Source organism: Rhipicephalus microplus, chromosome 5 (assembly GCF_043290135.1).
Source record: "Rhipicephalus microplus isolate Deutch F79 chromosome 5, USDA_Rmic, whole genome shotgun sequence".
NCBI lineage: Eukaryota > Metazoa > Arthropoda > Arachnida > Ixodida > Ixodidae > Rhipicephalus > Rhipicephalus microplus.
Window position 1 is genome coordinate 42,273,503 of NC_134704.1, and position 19,449 is coordinate 42,292,951.

At 45.3% G+C, this 19,449-nt stretch overlaps 1 protein-coding gene across 3 annotated transcripts in view; it reads right to left on the minus strand.

Annotated features, from left to right (window-relative positions):
* LOC119173901 (sodium- and chloride-dependent GABA transporter 1-like) overlaps window positions 1-19,193 on the minus strand; it is a 57,502-nt gene extending 38,309 nt beyond the window's left edge. Inside the window, exon 1 of one of the 3 annotated variants that reach the window (XM_075895307.1) lies at window positions 18,843-19,193. The gene's annotated coding sequence lies outside the window, so the exon portion shown is untranslated. Of the gene's footprint in view, window positions 1-7,679; window positions 7,899-18,842 lie in introns of those variants that run through there. The other 2 variants (XM_075895308.1, XM_075895309.1) reach the window with 2 other exon arrangements.
* Window positions 19,194-19,449: the final 256 nt, after the last annotated feature.

A 19,449-nucleotide genomic window follows, 5' to 3' on the forward strand; every position in this document is an offset into this window, starting at 1 on the left:
TTACGGAGCGTCTATTGCCCCCGACGACAATCAAAATAGAGGAAAAATGGAGGACGAAGGTCAACAATGTCCTACATCGACTGCAAGCGTGGCTGGCTATCAGAGGGATTTTGTTGCCCTTGATGTCTCGTCGTCGCCTTCGTGGAGGCAACGGCGCGGTTACGAAAGCCTCAGGGGAGTGGTCCAGCCGGGGCCCGAGGGAGACGTAACACATATCGTCTTCTGCTGAAGAAAGAACGCGAAGGCAAGAGGAGGTTCGTTGGCCTCGGTCAACTTTCGCCCGCAACGCGAACGAGCGCTCGTAACGATACAGCGTTGCGGCGATGATGCACAGCAATCGGAAGCGAAGAGTATCGTGCGCTCTCTCCCTGCAAACCCAAGGCCCTCTCCAATCAGTGGGCTGGCATTTCGAAACTCATAAACGGGCCAGGAGCTGAGCTCCTGTGTTTCTCCATCCGGGGAAGTGCGAAGAAGGCGACATTGACTATGCTTACAAGGAAGGAAGGAAAATAGGAGGAAAAGAACGGCAGGGAGGTTAACCAGCCTATAGGCAGCCGGTTTGCTACCCTGCGCATGGCAGGGGGATGGGTGAGATGAAAGATAGAGCGGAGAGAGGGAAGAGAGATAAACACAGCACATTCGGCAGCACACGCGCGCGCACAACATTGCTTACAAGGTCGTCAACGTTCTAACCTACACCAAATCGCTTTTAATTAAAAGATGCAACCCGACGATTAGGAACCCTATATTAAGAAACAACTGTAGAGGTTCAACAGCGAACGATCTTGCGTATTTCAATTCGCCGGTCAAAGGGCGGGTGGAGAAAGGAGGGGGGAGGGAGCTGTGCTTATGGGAGGTGGAAAAGAGAGGCGTCAGTGTTTTTTTGCACTTCATAGGGGTGCGCGGTAAAGAGCGACAGGGAAGAGAGTAGAGGCATAAAATAAATGTAGAAGAACGAGGTAACGGGGTTAAATAAATGCGCTGAGCAGGCGTCCACCTTTCTGTCACCAACACCGACCAAGCGACGATTTTTCGTCTGTCGTACTATTTGTTCTTGAATAAGAATTTACTAGTGATACTTAACATCTAACTTCGGACCAGAGATGACGTCACCTGCATTTCATTACGCTTGTAACGTATTAGGCTGTTTCGTGCTTTTTTTTTAATTCAGACGCTAGAAAATATTCAATAGAGGAGGGTTGATAAATGCATGCAGTACAATAAATATTTCATCATGTTGCGTTCATGAATAACAGAGCTTACAGCAATAAAATTTTGTCTCTGAGGCATGGAAGATAGATACTGTACGATTACTGAGCTAGGCAAGATGAGCAATGAATAACCTTCATATACGATATTTGAAGAAACCACGCCCTACGTCAACACAATTACCCACCACAATGCCACTTTCCCAATCAAGCCTTAATACCGCTGTGAATAACTATGCTTGTTTGTTGTTTTCCCATACATCAAGGGTCAAAACGAAACACCATTGAGCAAACAATAGTAGGTATACATGCATAAGCGTTATTAGAATGATTTAAGGTACTAAAAAAGTGTAGATAAAGGAATGCTATATTGTTATAAACTAGATAATGAAAGATGGCGGTTGTGAAGCAACGAGGAGCTTCTTAAGCCGTGCCTCTACAATACGTTTGTCGTTACATCCGAAAATGCGTAATTGTGATTCAGCTGGGACTGCTCCCAGGGATGAGTTTCAATTGTCCCAGCACGAGCCTAATTGTCGTGTTAATTGCATGCGCCATGTGCGTCATTTCGGCAAGCTAAATAGAGTTGCGTTACAGGCGCTCGATGCTTGGTTGACAAAGTGTCAGCCTTTTGTGCACTTCTAACTAACAAGCAACAGCTGTACACATTGATTGTAGCAAGATTTCCCGACTTTTTGTGCACACAGACACACACACACACACACACACACACACACACACACACACACACACACACACACACACACACACACACACACACACACACACACACACACACACACACACCACACGAATGAATGAATGAATGAATTAGGCAGGCAGGCGAAGACATAAAGAATGAAGACAGTTAGTACTATAGTCAAACAACCAAATCGCCAGCGTCCTATAATAGCGGAGTCACCTTGACCAACGGTTTAATTTCCCATATTTACCATCTTTGTACGCTGCAACTGGCATTAACAATGTTGATTCTGAAAGCCTACATCAACAGCACACAATCCAGAGATTACAGCAACTACGCAAAAAAAAAAAAACGGATCGAAACAAACGTCTCGCGACTGAAATCCCCGATCTACTGCAACTAATCGCAATACGCCACATGTTTTGGCGTCGTTAAGGCGGCTTCTGTGTGCGATTTATAAAGCTTGGATTTCTGGGAACCTCTGGTTTATCCTGGCATACCACGCACGTAGTTGTTGCCATTATCGCCAAAAAAAACAACAACAACAGAAGAACAAGTAGCTAGTCGGCCATAGGGGATCCGGAAGTGTTTACCACAAGGGGTATTAGTGACCGGTATGAGATCTCCAAGGTTCTCGCACGCACGTGATTTTGCCGAGTCAAATGCAGCCAATGAGAGGACACCTTTTTTTTTTTTGTCCTTGTTTTTCTTTTCGTTTTTTTTTTCGTTTTTCCCTCGTTTTTTATCTTTAGCAAGTGTATAATTAGGTGCATTTGACCTTGTAGTGCACCTGCGCCCGTAGTGAATGCACTGTGATATCAATTTGTAACTGTTTAGCGACTATTAATATGCATTTTTCCCCACTTTTATCAGGTGCTGTACCCTGTCGTTTCGCCACCGATGGGTGGCTGGGGCTTTGTCAAGCTGTCATTGGACAGCTTTTTTCCCGGCCAGCTTTTTTCACCGCAAATGTTTTTGTTTTTGGTGAAAATAAAGATCTTTGATTGATTGATTGATTTGATTGAACGCAGTAGGCCATTTTGTTGCCTGTAAACAGATCCCGGACAAAGCATGCATGTGTGACACAGCAGAGAAGTCACGCAATGAAAAGAAAAATATTGGAAAATGAAAAAAAAAAGAAACGCAACATGGATATAGTTTCACGATTACTAAAACTATCATGTATAAGAGAAGAGGAGCTGCCGCCAGCGCCGCACATAGGCACTAAGCTTTTCTTAAACGCGTTTATATAAGAAAAAAAACAATACGCCGATAGTGTTCTGTCAGAGAGATGAAGTAAAAAAAAAGAGATAAAGAAATTATTATCACTCTAGTGACAATGGACAAAGCTAATATTGGTGCTATAGCACTGAATAGTCAAGATCGACCGACATTTAGCCGACGTTTAGCCACCATGCAGGCAACATTGGTCAGGGACGATAGTGCGCGGCTGAATACGACAGTTAACTTCGGCGGGATGTCATCGTTGTGACACTACATCCTACACTACATTGCAGACAGTGGGTGGAAGTAACCTGGAAAGATTTTGCCTTTAATAACAAATAAAATTGCTTTGCGCAGTTGAGGAACACTCGTATCACACAATACGGTGCGCACCGGCTCCTTACTGCCACGTTGCCAGTCGCAGACCAGTCGCATCTTCTTCAGCTATCAAGGAGAAGTAAGCTGCAGTGACGTGCACCGAACAACGAGACCTGCCATTACGTAATGCGACCTTTCCATATGTCGCCGGGTTGTGTATTAATTAGTCCACATGTGCATCGCGGAAGCGAGTAGGAGCGTTGAGCGTCTGGAGCATCTATTAACCATCCCGTATCTTACGTACAGGCTCGCTCAATCAAGAGAATGTCCCATTAGACGCGCCGGGCGGGCCCCTGTGAGCGTAACTGCACGCCGCGAAAATGCATCGCCTAAATGCTGGCGCCAATTGTGTTCCGTGCTTGCCAGGGTCCACTTTATGAGGTGTCAATGTCAGACTGACCGGTGTGTAAGATAAATTAAGAGATAAAATGTGCTAGATCAGCCACTTTCGGTAGTATATATGTCATTCCCGGATAAAATGTACATCTTCCCCTACTATCTCCCCTATCGGATATCAGCCAACGCGGCTCAGTTTTGGTTAACATCCCCGCCTTTAGATTATTAGCTTACATCATTTTATTACCATTTTCTTTATTGCGTCTTCCTAGATTCAAGGACACTGACAGCTGCGCTGATCATTCATCATTATCTGTGCCTCGCGCACCGTACCCGAAACATTCTTAAGGAAACTCCTTTTGTCAAGTGCGTGCCGTGGCAGCTGGCCTAACCTTTTCGTAAAAATCTGGTCCTGATAAGTTTCTGAAGGTAACCTTGAATGCGGACGTGGTCACTTAACATGCGCACATACACCCGCCATTTCGCTTTGCACCTTATATCTTTAGTAGCCCATCAGGTCCATAGATAAGTAATCTTACTAGTACAGACAGTTGTAGCTTCGAGACAGGTTGTATAGAGACGATACCTGAAACGCATGCAACACGGTGCGGCCCGCCACTCAGGACAGATGACGTTGGCGATGGCCCTCATCATTATCATCATCATCATCATTGTACTGTAGTGAAGCTGGATTGGTCAAGTAGTGTGAGGTACATTTTCAATGTCCGGCGCCATTCCTACGCATTCCGTGCATTTAAACTACGTTTCATTTAGCCATCATCATCATCATAATCATCATTGTACTGTAATAAAGCTGGATTGGTCAAGAAGTGGGAGGCACGATTTCGATGTTCTGCTTTTCTCTTACGCATTCCGTGCGTTTAAACTACGTTTCATAATACCATCAGCATCATGATCATTGTACTGTAATGAAGCTGGATTGGTCAAGACGTGGGAGGTACATTTACAATGTTTTGATCTTTTTTACAAATTCCGTGCATTTAAACTACGTTTCATAATGCCATCATCATCATCATCATCATCATCGTTGTACTGTAATGACGCTGGATTGGTCAAGAAGTGGGAGGTACATTTTCAATGTCCGGCGCCATTCCTACGCATTCCGTGCACTTAAACTACGTTTCATAACGCCGCAGCGACCATTTTACTGAGCTTGCCGTGTTCTAATCCTCTCTATACGACGTAGTCAACGATACCACATTACACGTTTCTTTTTTTTTCTGTGTGTGTGAACAGTAGTGCCGGGAAGCCGTGATGCAACCGGGTGCGCAAGCAATGACCAATCAAGAGACCTTGCTACATACGAGGAGAAAGATGGGGAAGGATATGAGCCAGGGTCGGGCAGCCCTTGATCGTCGCTGGCGCTCTGACAGCTCCGCTGCCCGTTGAAAGTCGCCGTCCGTCGTCGGTAAAAGCCTAGTTGTTTCGCAACGCGCTTCGCGATGCGTTTTCCCTGTCGTCTTAGCTTCATTTTGGGCGAGGAAGTCCCCAGAAAGACCGTCTTCGTCGGGAAGCCGGGTACGCTTGCCCAACGCGCGCCAAGTAGAGCGTAAAACTAGGCCGATCGCAAGTTAGCGAAGTGACTTCACTGCGTTCGCTGGTTTAATTATAGATCGCGACAGACTCATGGAGGCACCCGCTGTCATGTTCATGCCTACTGCAACAGTATGACTGCACGCCGTCTCACACGTTCATTGTTCAGCTTGTAACAATGATCACACGATCATTGTTACCAGCTGTTGCGAGGTTCTCATCTGTCTGACGAACGTTGATTGATTGATTGATATGTGGGGTTTAACGTCCCAAAACCACGATATGATTATGAGAGACGCCGCAGTGGAGGGCTCCGGAAATTTCGACCACCTGGGGTTCTTTAACGTGCACCCAAATCTGAGCACACGGGCCTACAACATTTCCGCCTCCATCGGAAATGCAGCCGCCGTAGCCGGGATTCGAACCAGCGACCTGCGGGTCAGTAGCCGAGTACCTTAGCCAGTAGACCACCACGGCGGGGCTGTCTGACGAACGTTCGATACTGTGTTGTATGGGGGTGAAGTTAACTCATGTGCGGCGGTTGCTACTTTTGTTGAAACTGAACAAAAAAAAGTGGAGTTGGCCAGGTCGTGCAATGCTCGTAGAAGATAAGCATGTTGACAGATCGTATACTCTACGCATCGCTTGTGTGGACGATGATAACAGCGACACTCAGCGGCTATCGAAGAGTCGCGCGTCTCAACTTGTGGTCGTGAAGGAAGGACTTGGGCAAGGAAGCATTACTGACGACATGGGTTTACGCGATGATATTGCAAGTGGCTCTCGGTATCCGAAAGCCCGCAAGAATCAATGCTATGTCTGTTCAAGAGCTACTACTTCTACTATCGATCGATCAATTGATCAATCAATTAATTATTCAATCAATCAGTCACTTGTTTATTTGTTTAGCGTTTACCGTGCCCAGGAACAACTCTATAACGTCATGATGTTCACACACACACAAAAGAAAAAAAAACACGTAATAGTGGATACAAAAAAGCAGGGTTATCAACTATATTAGTAATTGCGCCACTGACCTCGTGAAAGCTATGTATGCCTCTCTAGAGATTAAACAAAATGAGCTATCTTATAAAAAAAAAAGTCCCCTGCAGAATTTGGGGATGGCTTTTCTGTATGACCTGTGCGTAAAACCTGAAGCTGACATGCTGCAAACATACGCTGCGCTAAATAAAAACTCTGTGGGGTAAAATAAATAGCGCAAGAAGTGTTGCTGTTATACTGCGTTCAGTGTGTCCACACGTTTCTATAGGCGTTTCGGTTCTACCCTGAAATGACACTCGTAGAAATATCCACTCCGCAGCACAGCGGTAACGTAACAGCGTTCAATGGTGAGAAGTACCTCATCATCCCTGAGCATTATATGCGGCAACGAGAGGTTCAGCTTTAGCAGCTCAGCCTTACTATAAATGTAACGTCTGCGTTCCACTGCAGTAGAAGCGTCTGCGTATAATAACAAACATGCTTCTACTTTCGAAAGTGGTAGTGGGTAAGCAGTAGCACGGATCATATTCAGTGCACGGAATACGTGCACTGAATACGAGCACTGCCCTCGCGCCCTCCCTCACCACGCACGCTTACAAATGGAGATTAAACAAACACTGCGAAGAACGCCTTCCTTCCCGACAAAGCTTTATTCTTAGTGGGTGCAACCTCCACAAGCGAGTGCACTGACTAATACGGAGAAGCATTCGGCGTTTCCCCTGACGTCCTCGGGAGATATGAAAACCTTTATTATGAGACCTAGAAGTGTGCGACATGTCATATTGAAGTCAAGCTATGTTTGGATTGCGAGTCATACGAGTGCTCACTGCACAGAACTGTCACAATGAGGGACATTTCCGCAGTTATCTTCGTGCGATGGCGTCTGGTGGACTCGCTTCACCCGTGTCTTTGCTGTGAGCTTCTGGCGTCGCCCTAAAGGATGACCTTCATGATGTAGCAGAGTGACTCTTCTATATACCCTACCATAACACGAGCAGTCATATGATATTGTTCAAAACACAACATTATACCTCCCCGCGCAAGCATCTAGACTGCGCCGCTTCCAGGAACTACATGAAGGAGAAAGAAAGTGGTACGTCAAGGGCGTTATCTGCGCGTTCAAACATAAGATAACTCCCAAGAAAGGTCAGCGGCTGACCATTGCCGACGCAAAGTGTACCTGGGTTGGAGTAACCCTCGTAGCGTTTGAGAAGTGGACGCGATAAAAGCAGAGAAAAAAAAAAAAAGATGCACGCAACGAAGAAACACTTCACCTACGCTTCTCCGCACAGCAATCGAAGTGCAGCGGTGAAGCGATAGCGAGAGACGACTCCAGCAGTTGTGGTGCGCTGCACGGACGACTTGTCTCCGGATAAATCTGCCTGCCAGGTGTACGGTCCGGACGTGAAGGGTCAAGCCATCCCGGAGTAGTCAGGGGCAGATCCAGAGTTCCTCTCGACGGGGACCTGTCTTTTCGGGTTCGACACGCAGGGATACTCGTCCAATACGACAGCGCGTGGCGCGATCCCAGGTTTATAACAGCTGCCGATGCCTTCTCGCATGCCCAGCGAACGAGATGTATTACGGGTGTACCGTTCTACCGAAGATGTATTGCGTCTGGACGATTCCACGGCTGTATGGTGCAGCACTGAGCGCTTCCGTTGGCCGCATTCCAGGGGACGAAGGCGGGAATGTAATTGGTTACGAATTGGTGACGCAGCTGCGAGCGCACCGTCTTTCGAGAGCGATCGCCGATGACACGTGCTTGAGTGGACAAGTGTTGAAAGCGGCACGATCGCCGCTATCTCGATAGGGTTCCACCGTAAACATTGCGCGCACGGAAGGCGTGATGGGTGCGTGCAGAGTGCGATCTTTTTTGCCCTTGGCGCGTGTTGCGACTTGGGAACCAAAAGAAAAAAAAAAGCAAACAGTGTACGGAAAACGAGCAAGATGGGACAAAACACGAGGGCTTCCCAGAGACCGCTGATAACGTTTGTCTTATATTCTTAGTTTTGTTTTTCCTCCTTTCTACTACTATCTCCTCCTCCTAATACCCATAATACGAGAAGCCCTTGAATTGTTTCCGAGCGTAAGACTGTAGCTCTTTCAAGCTGCTCTACGAAAGATGCTCAGATTTGCGCAACGTTTATTAAGTAAGCGCAGTTGGTGTTTAGACTTCACTTTCTGGTATGCAGTCTACTGCATAGTTATGGCCGGTCAGTGATCCGTTTCTCAAGAGTGCTCAGCTAAGGACTCTTGAGAAACTGAAATGTTGCGAGACCCGCCAGAGATTGATTGAATAAAAAGGGAGGTGTCATGTCTGGACTTCTGTGGAGACGCAATCGCGACTTCATTGGAGCGTCCAAGTCGTAACTTCACTGGCCTGAGCATTTCGCAAGCCTAGACACTAACTATATTCTTTTGGTTTCTTAGAAATTTACTCGTTAAAGTACGGCTGCTTTTTATTCCTTGAGCGAGTTTATTACTCACGGTTCTGATAAAACCTGTTTCATGTGAACTCGTTTTCTAATGCTTATGCCTGTTACTAAAAAAAAATAAGTGATCGAGGGCTCAAGTCTACGTGTACAGCATGCCGGATGTTGCATTACGCAAGATTTAGGGGACACAAAACATACAGAAGAGTGCTTGTTGTTTCTCCCATGTACGTCTTGTCAACGATGCCCGATACAACGCACAGTATCGAGAGATCACCCTGACCAATCATTGACGGTTAGGTCGACCGCCATGTCGACATACTATTGCAAGTTATTGCATAAGACGTCGACAAGCAAGAGCGACGAAGTATCTGCCTTCACTCATACGGGTTAGACGCGTGTGCCTACTCAAAGATAATGTGGAGACAACAGCGACGTTGGCGATAAGCCACTGCGCCATCTATGAGTGACGCGTTGTCGTTGTTGTTGCATGGCTTAACGGAATCAACACCAATCAGATAAGGGTCATGAGGTTGCAGCTTAGCTTAGAGCCATCGAAGAAACACGCCGCACTCTGCAGAAGTCACCAGGAGAAGAAAAGAAATGAGGTTATCCAGATGAAGTACGTTGTCGTTCGAGAACTCAAATGCACCGATAAATTATTATTGTTTGTGTTTTAAGCTTATTCTATGCAAACGCAAGCGCGACACCACGTATTAGAATGAATGAGATACGTAGATGAAGCCCAGACTTGTTCCAGGTGTGGTTCATAGTGAAATTAATCAGACTATGTCTTTTGTAATGAACGTTCAAAGGTTCCGGCTAATGGTCTGATATGGCAAGAAAAGCGTGAGTATTACCACGACTTACGTAAGTTGCAAGGCTTGTTTTTGTTCCCGTTTAAGCAACCGCTTCTTCATGTGAATATAGAAGGCGCAAGGGTTCTGTGAATGAAATATTGCGCGTTATAGGAGAAAATCTCAACAAATTAAGCTGCAGCTGGCGGAGGGTGATCACTTCCTAGATGAGATAGTGCACGTACAGGACGAAAGATTCTGGCGTTCGAATCAAGGCTTTGTGATGAAGATTGCGCAATTCCTTTATCTCAAGAGATAGCTACGTGAATTATGTATGTATGTATGTATGTATGTATGTATGTATGTATGTATGTATGTATGTATGTATGTATGTATGTATGTATGTATGTATGTATGTATGTATGTATGTATGTATGTATGTATGTATGTATGTATGTATGTATGTATGTATGTATGTATGTATGTATGTATGTATGTATGTATGTATGTATGTATGTATGTATTTATACGCGGCTAGCTCAAATCAGAGCTACAGTGCAGAGCTTGTAGACAATCGTAGGCCCACCAAACATTCGAGACCTTCAAAGACTGCGCCTGGCGTCCTCATGAATCCAAAAAGGTACATGTAGTAGTTGATGTCAAATGCTTCTTTTAATATGCCCCAAGGTATCCAGATCAGACTATGATCAACGACATTATCAACAGTTTTCCATTTATTAGTAATACAGCGTGCACCTGCAGGCAAAAATCGAACCCGACGCAATATTCAGCGCGATGAAGCCATGCCACAGAAAAACTTTGGCCCAGGAAACGCTTATAACCGGGGAATCGGAGTGCTTTACTAGCTACATCTTTTTTTTTTAACGCTACCTCATTCGCAGTCAACATCGGTTTGAACTGATGCCAAGCCGTGAAGAGCCGACTTGTTTATCTCAACCACGCATCATAAAAGCAGCAAACTGAACGCGTGCACTCCGTATCTGCCTTATTCTAAGTAGGTCGGACGCTGCGCACTACTCTGAGAGTATTGTCCTGTCACCGTTCACCAATGAAGCGCGCAGAGCAGCACTATAACCGTTTAGATCAGCTTCCCATCAGCGCTTTCACTCATATTACTGAGAGATTCTTTTTGAATTTAGCGCCTAACACACTCTTCTCGATAATTGAGCTTTCGAATTCTCACGTAATTGATAATGAAGCCGTTACCACTGGAAACCACGCTTTGTAGAAGTAAAAATGCCGCCCTGAGCTTTTACCCTGCTCTCAACAAAACTGGAAATGCTGACACTCGTACAATACTATGCAGGCCCTAAACGTACTTACATACGTGTATTACGTATTTATTTATTTATTTATTTATTTAATAAGTACCAGCTTCGCCAAGAGGCAGTACAACCGGGAGGTCACATTACACATAAATAAGCGCATAACAATGTATTCATAGAGCATGGCAAAGAAAAAAAACATCATTCGAATAAATACAGACATTTTCAGATGACAGGGTGTTCCAGTCTCGTATTGTACGAACAAAGACAAAGTAGCGAAAAGCGTCACCTTCAAAAGCTATCTCCCGTACTTCACGTTAAGGTATCTTACGCTAAGCTGCTGATCCCGTATTTGGGAAACATAGCTGGGTATCTGAAAATAAAATTGTCTGTTTATCCCTATTTTAGAATGGTAAATGATGCGGAAAAATTTAAGTCTGTGTTTGCGACGACGATGTTCAAGGAGAGGCCAGTTCAATATTTTTTTTCTTTCTGCCATACTAAGTATTACCTCATAATTGGCGACGACAAAACGGACTGATCTATTCTGCACTTTTTGAAGTTTATCAATGAGTTAACTTGTGTAGCAGACGCACACATAGTCGAGTATACTAGAAACATGTGTAAGATATAACTGCTTTCTAAGTTTCTGTGGCAAGCAACTTCAGTTGCTTGCCAACACATGTGTGCATATACCTTGCATCACAATTATTTCCTCCATAAAGCATCCTTCACTCCATTTAGTCTTCGTGACATCCCCAAGTCAATGTCGAACAGAACTTAATGCACCACTTTTGGTTTTTGTTTCATCTACTGGTTTTACGTCCCGAAATACCGATATGATTATGATAGACGCCGCGGTGAAGGGTTCCAGGAATTCTGACCATCTGGTGTTTAACGTGCACTGATATCACACAGTACACGGAGCTCTGCCGTTTCGTCTCCGCCTAAAGGCAACATCCGCGGTTGGAATCGAACCCACGACCTTCGGGCCAACAGCCGACCACCCCATCCACCGATCTACCGAGGCGGACTCATTGACAAGGCTGCCTCAACAGAACATTGCTTGACACGAATGCCAAATTACGCATTGCATCTGCGTTTTTTATATCTTTTTATGGAATCTCAGTATATTCAACCGGACTACTCCAGTCATATGAATGCACAGAAACGATACGATTGTTCACGCAAATTGGTAAATAATAGCAGGAAATGACAAGTCAATTAAAAATAGCGGTAAGAAAAAACAAGAATGAAATAAAGATGACTCGTTGATATGCACCACGTGCAGATTGCGAGAGTTTAAAATTATTTTTCGAGAGGGATGACTCAGCAGATGAGTCAGCACACTCGTGTTCTCCCCTTCCCCATCTTCCGAGAGCTTTTTGTCTTTCCACTACGCTGCACTGACATAGTTGGCAGGCGACACATGACACGAAAGACAATAGGACATATCACTGCTCGTGCAGTCGACAGTCTAGCGGCCGTTTCAGCTTTCGCCTCACGAGATGAGTTCGATACTTGACACTGCGTAAGCATTATCGCGGCATAATTTATCCGCAAACACGGAGGCAGAAGTCAAGGCTATACGAGAATTTCGACCCCTCGGCCTAGATCTAGAATACAGAGAGGGAGAGAGAGAGAGATGATTTATCAGTAGGCATATAGGTCGGCCTCAGCTGCTACCCTGTAATAGTAATATCTGGGGTTTTACGTTCCAACCCCACGATATGATTATGAGAGACGCAGTAATGAAGGTCTCTGAAAATTTTGACCTTCTGGTGCTCTTTAACGTCAGCTGACATCACTAGTTTGCTACTTTGCACAGGGGAAGAGAGACAGAAAAATAAAAAAAGTGATGGAAGGTGACGATGGGGAGAGAAACGAGTTATGCGTACATACCACACCTAAACAGTGAGCGATGTCACAGAGATACACGAAACGGATTACAGAGATTAGTGATGCGTACAAGCGAAGCGAGGTGCATCTTGGACAGCGCATTCCTCGGCTAACGACAGTAAAGTGCGTACACTATGTGTCTAGTTTTAATCCTCATCAGTTAAGGCGACGGAGACATAAGACTGTAAAGAATTTTTTTTAATATGTATTACATTACCTACGACACGTGTTTTCAATAGTGTGCGTTTAGGTGTAAATGGCTGCGCGTGCTTGCACGGTTTGCTGCGACTCAACACAGCAAGCCAGTTGACATTGTAGCACGAAAACATTGCGTAGCCTTGCAAGCCCTTAAATAGAAAGAGAGAGAGAGAAAATCAGGGACCTTCTCTCATATACGTGCGCGTACTCAAAAGCTATAAATGCGTAGGTTATCTTCTTTCAAGATTTGCGGTAATACATGGGCGTTGATAAGAGATAAATATGTAGGACGCAGGGCTCCGTAAAATCACAATTGTGCGCACGGCGAGAGGTTTATGCGGGCTTTCGGGAACGGCATTGATTGACGGACGCACAGCGCTGTGCGCGGCGGTCGGTATTCAATGTACAGGCTCACATTTCCGCAGCGACGGAGTACACTGTGTGAAATCATCGGGGGATCGTACTCTAACTGAAACACCCAAGGACAGAGAAAAGCCATCGCTATGACAGAGATGCGTGTAATGGGGATAGTTTATAATTATAATGCATGTTTAGCCCTGGCAGCAGGACCGGCATCGTGCCCCGGCTCCCATTCAGAACTATAGGTAATTGTACGCTTCAGCCACTTCCCTCTTATCTGGTTTGTTAGCACAGCTAAACCTGGTAAACATTATCTGTGTTTTTGTACTGCTTGATCGCTTGAAGATCGTCTTTGCCACGCAATATTTATTGGCGTTCTCTACAAGTGGGCGGCGGAGGGTGGGGGGGGGGCAAATGTTTATCACGGCACTTTCTCTCCTATTAAGCCAAAACATCAGGGACATTTTGCGCCCCCCCCCCCCCCCCTACACTTTTTGGTGAAAAGGGGGTCAGACCTGCCACCCCCTCTGCCCCCCTCCCCCGTACGCAAGCCTACAATGTTCTTCGTCTAAAATAGAAGCGATGGTGCACACCACACATCATGGCGATCTCTCCTGCAAACACATGCAGTAAACTAAAACTTGAAATAAGCTGCAGCCCTCAGTCGCCCACATATTGCAGTAGTTCCTTCTCTTCTTCTCTTTCATTCTTTTACACCCCTTTAACATCCATTTTTTTTCTCTTTCCCAAGTACAGGGTAGCAAACCAAAGTCTTCCTCTGCATGGTTAACCTCTCTTTCTTTACCTTTCTCTCTATCTCCACGGAAGCGAACCGCCTCTCCCGAGTGTTTACACAGAAGGCCATCCCGAAAGCGGCTCTCATGACAGTGAAAGCCAAACTGCCGACATTGCAGCTGCGTAAAAGCTACCCGAAATCACATTCTTTGGGAATGCGAGGGTAACCCCCCACCAAGGACAATACTGCCAGCTTCCTCCCTCGAGGCGTGGGAGTCGCTCCTGTCGTCAGCCGACTACCGTCTTCAGGCAGAAGTGGTTAACTGGGCCGAAACGGTCGTGGCAAGCTTTTGGCCACCACCCTTTGAACCACCAGCAAATTAAGTTTACCGACCTTGCTATGCCATCAATAAAGTTGTTTCTCTCTCTCTCATGACAGTGAAAGAATTCCAACCTTGCTCGTATTGCATGCAAAAAGAAGAAGAAGAAAAAAAAAAGTGCGACGCGACTGATGAGCAAAGCAGGGCGAACACTGGTGCCGTCATAATTACTTCCCTGCAGCGCTGCCGTCACAGCTTCCCTGGGCAGCGATCTCAACCTCTTGCTCGGTGCAGTCGAAAACAGTGCCCCCACTACTGCAACGCGAAAAAAAGCAACAAATAAAAAAGATTGTTAAGGCTATTGACGACTACGTGGCACCCACCACCAAACATGTACCCAGCCAGGGTTGTCGTTAGTGGCTACAGTGCGCCGAATTGGTATACATTACGACTCGGTCTCACGACGAAAATTTCACGTTGGCGCCATGACAACGCTCCGGCTGCTTTCAACTTCTATTTTACTTCTGAATTAACTGTGCTCTGATTTCTGTCACTGCTAATTTAAAATGGTGTTATTCATTGTTCAATAATAAAATATTTTCATAACACCAATTTTTTTCACATTAGGCTGCGAATATGCGATAAGATTAATAAAAGGATTGGCTAAGTTGGCTATATTTAAGTGGAGATCTGTTTTTTTTTTTATCTATTCAATGGCAACCCTGAGCTCAGCTGACAAAAAAGTACACAAAAAACAGAATATTCTGGGATATGGTTATGAGGCAACCCATATAGTGGTATGCTCCGGATAAAATAGAACCGTCTGATGTTGTCTGACATGCACATAAGCCTAACAATATAAGGGCCTTGTTGAAAATTCGTCAACAAACGAAACACAGCTCCCATGGCCCAGGATTCGAACCTTCGACCTCGCCTTCAACAAGGCAAGTCCCTATCACCGCTAAGCAAGCACGGCAGATGAAAGGAGGGCCAGACGGAGTTCAATGCTGACAGCACAATATTTAAATATTTTTGCTCGCTTTGGTTAATTTTATTGGGCAGCGCTTTCTCTGAGCTCCGTGGCGTTGACCTATAGTTAATGTGTATTGGCGTATAAGACAATGCAATCTTAAAATTAAGATTATTATTATTGTCAATTATGTGCTACCTTCACTGTCCTGTTATTTATTAGTAATCTTTAGTAATGACACTGTTGTTCGCGGCCCCTTATAATAAATGATTGATTCAATGACTGATTGATTGGTTTCAAAACAACGTCCTAAGCATAGAAATATGTTAGGAATCAGCTTCACAAAACTAATCTATCACTTCGATATAAGAAGCAGAACATATGTGGCCTCAAGCTTCTTCCAAAAATTGCTTTTGTGACCATTGAAATTAAATTATCGTCAGCGACCAAGTCATACAACTACCCTTTCCCCCTCCCGTTTAACCTTTTTATTTATTTTTTCTTGGAATCACTCGCTGCTCACGTCAAAAGAACGCGAGAGCCGTCGCTTATCTCTCGCCTACTATCCGTTTGATATCATAGCTCTTCCGCTCATATCACTTCGGGTGAAATACTCTACATAGTAAGCCTTTATAGGTGCGCTGCTATCTTTTATCCCGGATGTGGCAGGCTATTGTTTCGTACTTTAATTTACTCTCGAGTGCAGTTACGAAAGCGAGAACTTAGAGAAAGTGAAGAAAGCTCACGTCTTTATCAAGACGACGTTATCACTGTAGCTATTTATTTTGTTGCCTATTCACCTGCCCCTGTCCCACTCTCTCTGTTTGATGTGGATTTTCCCAGCACATTTGGCTTCCTTGTAACAATGGCGCTTCATGTTTCATTATAGCGTTGCCATTGCGTGTCATATCAATCGTGTCTGGTGCGAAGAATGTCTCCCTCATCGCCAGACGGTGTACTGAGCGATGTTAGTGCACGCAAAAAAACAAAAACAAAAAAAACACCAGATGGTAAAAATCTCCGCAAGCCCTCCAATACGGCGTTCATCATATTCATATCGTGCTTATGGAACGTAAAACGCCAGATATTATTGTTATATCTTATTATACCACCACGCTCCATATCGCACAGTACTACGTTGACTTCGTAGACTGCCCGACAGTAACATCTCTGACGACCTGGTAGAAGTTGACATTGCTGCAACGTATAGAAAGTAGTCATTTAAGCAATGCAAAACACCTCACACGGGACGGAGGATTGGAGGAGAAATCGATTTTGAAGCCCCTCCCCAACCCCTTTGCTAAGGCCCAACTGTGAGGATAAAAAAGACGGCAAAAGTAATGAAGCCACGAAAAGCACAGGGCACGTTATTTGCAAGTATAATCGAGAAATGTAATAATTATTAAGCTGAAAGGAAATAAAGGCCGACGAAAAACGACAAACCGCCGGCGGACACCGAACCCTCTACCACCATAGAGAAACATACCACGGCGCGACGCGAACGGCCCTCTACGTCATAGGGGGCGAGAACTCATTGTGACGTAAGTAAGCGTAAACGAAGTAGTACAGATAAATGTCGCCAGGGTGTCGGCCAGAACTTTCTCGCGAATGTCATCTCGAATGAAAATTCGCACGCGTCAACGTATAACAAATTACCCGATATCTCGGAGTAGCCACGCGTGACCTTTAAGCAAAGAGGCGTCTTACGCACGTTAACGTATGAAACTCCCACACAGTCTCGCGATTTCAGTGAGTGACCTTTAAGGGAGAACATCTTTACTCAGCCTCGGCCAAATCTAAGCTGCTTTGAATATATTGAACGCACCTGCGTGCCAGGCATGTTTATCATGTAATGACGCGCGAACTGCCTAAGAAAAAGAAACGAACTATTTATATTCACCCGTAACTAAACTCAGGCGCCTTGTGCGTTTTGAGCGACACATCTTGCTGCTTTATGGAAACATGATTTCTAAAAATAGCGCTCAATGCTCCAACATTTGTATATATCTACTCTGTTTCTTTTACAAAATGCCACAAACTGTATTCGTGAAATAATTTCTACGCTGGTCTCACTGCGTCAGTAAACCTATTGCAACCGCAACTGTTTCCCAAAGTCTTCTTTATTTATTCACTTATTTTTGTACTATATTGGGCGTGTCGCAAAGGTTGCAGCTGCTAATGAGTTACGTAGTGATACGGACCCTAGCTCACTTCTGGCGTGCTTTTAGCCCGGCAGAACGCTGGGAATAAAATGTATTTTCCGCCTGATAAGCAGTGGCACAGTAAAATCCTGGCGCCAAAGAGAACTTGACTGGTCCCTAGATGACATGCTTGTGCGTCAAAGCACGTCTTACGCCGTTACGAGACATAAAGGACGAGCCCTATCTTCCATTAGAAAACGCAACCTAAATCTGCCAAAACTTGCGTCTACGTGCTCCACGAGTCAAAATAAAACTCCTCTAGCTGTGTTTGCGCATATAAGTCTTCTTTTATTAAAAGAAAATCCTAACAAACACTCGAACCGTTATTATGAGATTAACTGCCCTAGATCCCGCCCCCAAACCTGCCAAGCTGTACTCCACTTAGATTTTAAAAACAAACCTGTTTCGTCATATGACTGCATTAAAGCCGATGAAAATTTGGCATACATGTTTCCATAATTGAAGAAAAATGAGGTTATTTTTTAAATAAGGTTATTTTTTAATAGATATTGGGGCCTTTACGTAGAGCTGACAGCTTTTTTTCGCAGAAAAACGGGACTGATAACGGCAGACATGGAAAAGAAATTTACATAAAATCACTTTTTAAGCCAGCTACTCGAACTTTTTCAACTAATTCCTGAAAAAAAAATTCACACAAGTACGAATGTTTTATTTTCAAATTCAGCGCCGACAACACAGGCCCGTTATTTTTTAATTGTTTTTCGTGTGTTTAATGAGCGATCTAAACCGGTTCCAACGGTTCCGATTTCACGGACCGGTCGTACAGTGTAATCGTAGCGCACATAATTATTCCAACACTTTAACACAGTGCAGCGATCAGGCGAAAAAATGAGAGACGAGATGTGTTCTAGTCGGAAACACTGAACGAACAGGGAAGTCCACAAATGACATTATGAATAATTTCCATAACCGCGCGATCCATGTGCAGCGTAATACAATGAGGATCTCTTTTTTTTTTCTCCCTCTCTTTCTTGCCCCTTTTAAACGCCAGCTGGTTGAACGGACGGAAATTTCCTACGGCCCGGCGCAACAAGCGTTCATTACCGGTTGATGGGAATGGTAAGATTCCGGAGCATCGAATGCTCGCTCGGCAGAGAAGCGACAGTTTCAGGGACGCTGTGTCATCTGTCAAATTTACAGGGATGAAGTTGACGTTGAAACGAAGATGCCGAAAAAAAAAAACGCGTTGGAGATGATTCAGTAGAGCGTTCTCACCTCAGCGTGATGGAGTGGCGGTGACGTTTACCGGCCGGACTTGGATGAGGAAGATGCTGGAGCTCGTTAAAGCCGGAGGAGTCTCTCGAGTGGGGCCGGACGGGCGGTGTACCGGTGGTTGAGAACCCTCCAACAGCGACGACGTGTCAGAAAAGTGATAAATAAGTAAACTCGTGACAGTCCCGTTTACGCGCAAATGGAAGTGGATGTCACAATAAACGACCCTCGGCGCACGGGTTCGACTCCCTCCCGTCAGTGGCGCGACTTCGGGGTTCTTTTCTTTTTTCGTTTTCCGCGCGCGCTGGAGTTGAAAGAGCCCCCCTTGCTTCCGCGCTTGCGCCAACCTCAGCGTGCCGGGCTCTTTAGCGGCGCGCCGGTCATAACAGCGCGCCTTTCTTAGCAGGCGCTGGGGATCCATGCGCGGGCTTTGGAAATTTCCACGCTCCGAACCTCAGAACTCCATTGGTCGCACACCGGGGCCGCCGGCGCGCCGCGCGGAGCTCCGCGGCTCCACCCGTCGGACGCGCGGGAAAGCTCGTTTCCGCGACTCCGCCGAGCTACGTCGCATTCCCTTTCTCTCGCCTCCTCCCTTCATCTCTCCGCTTTC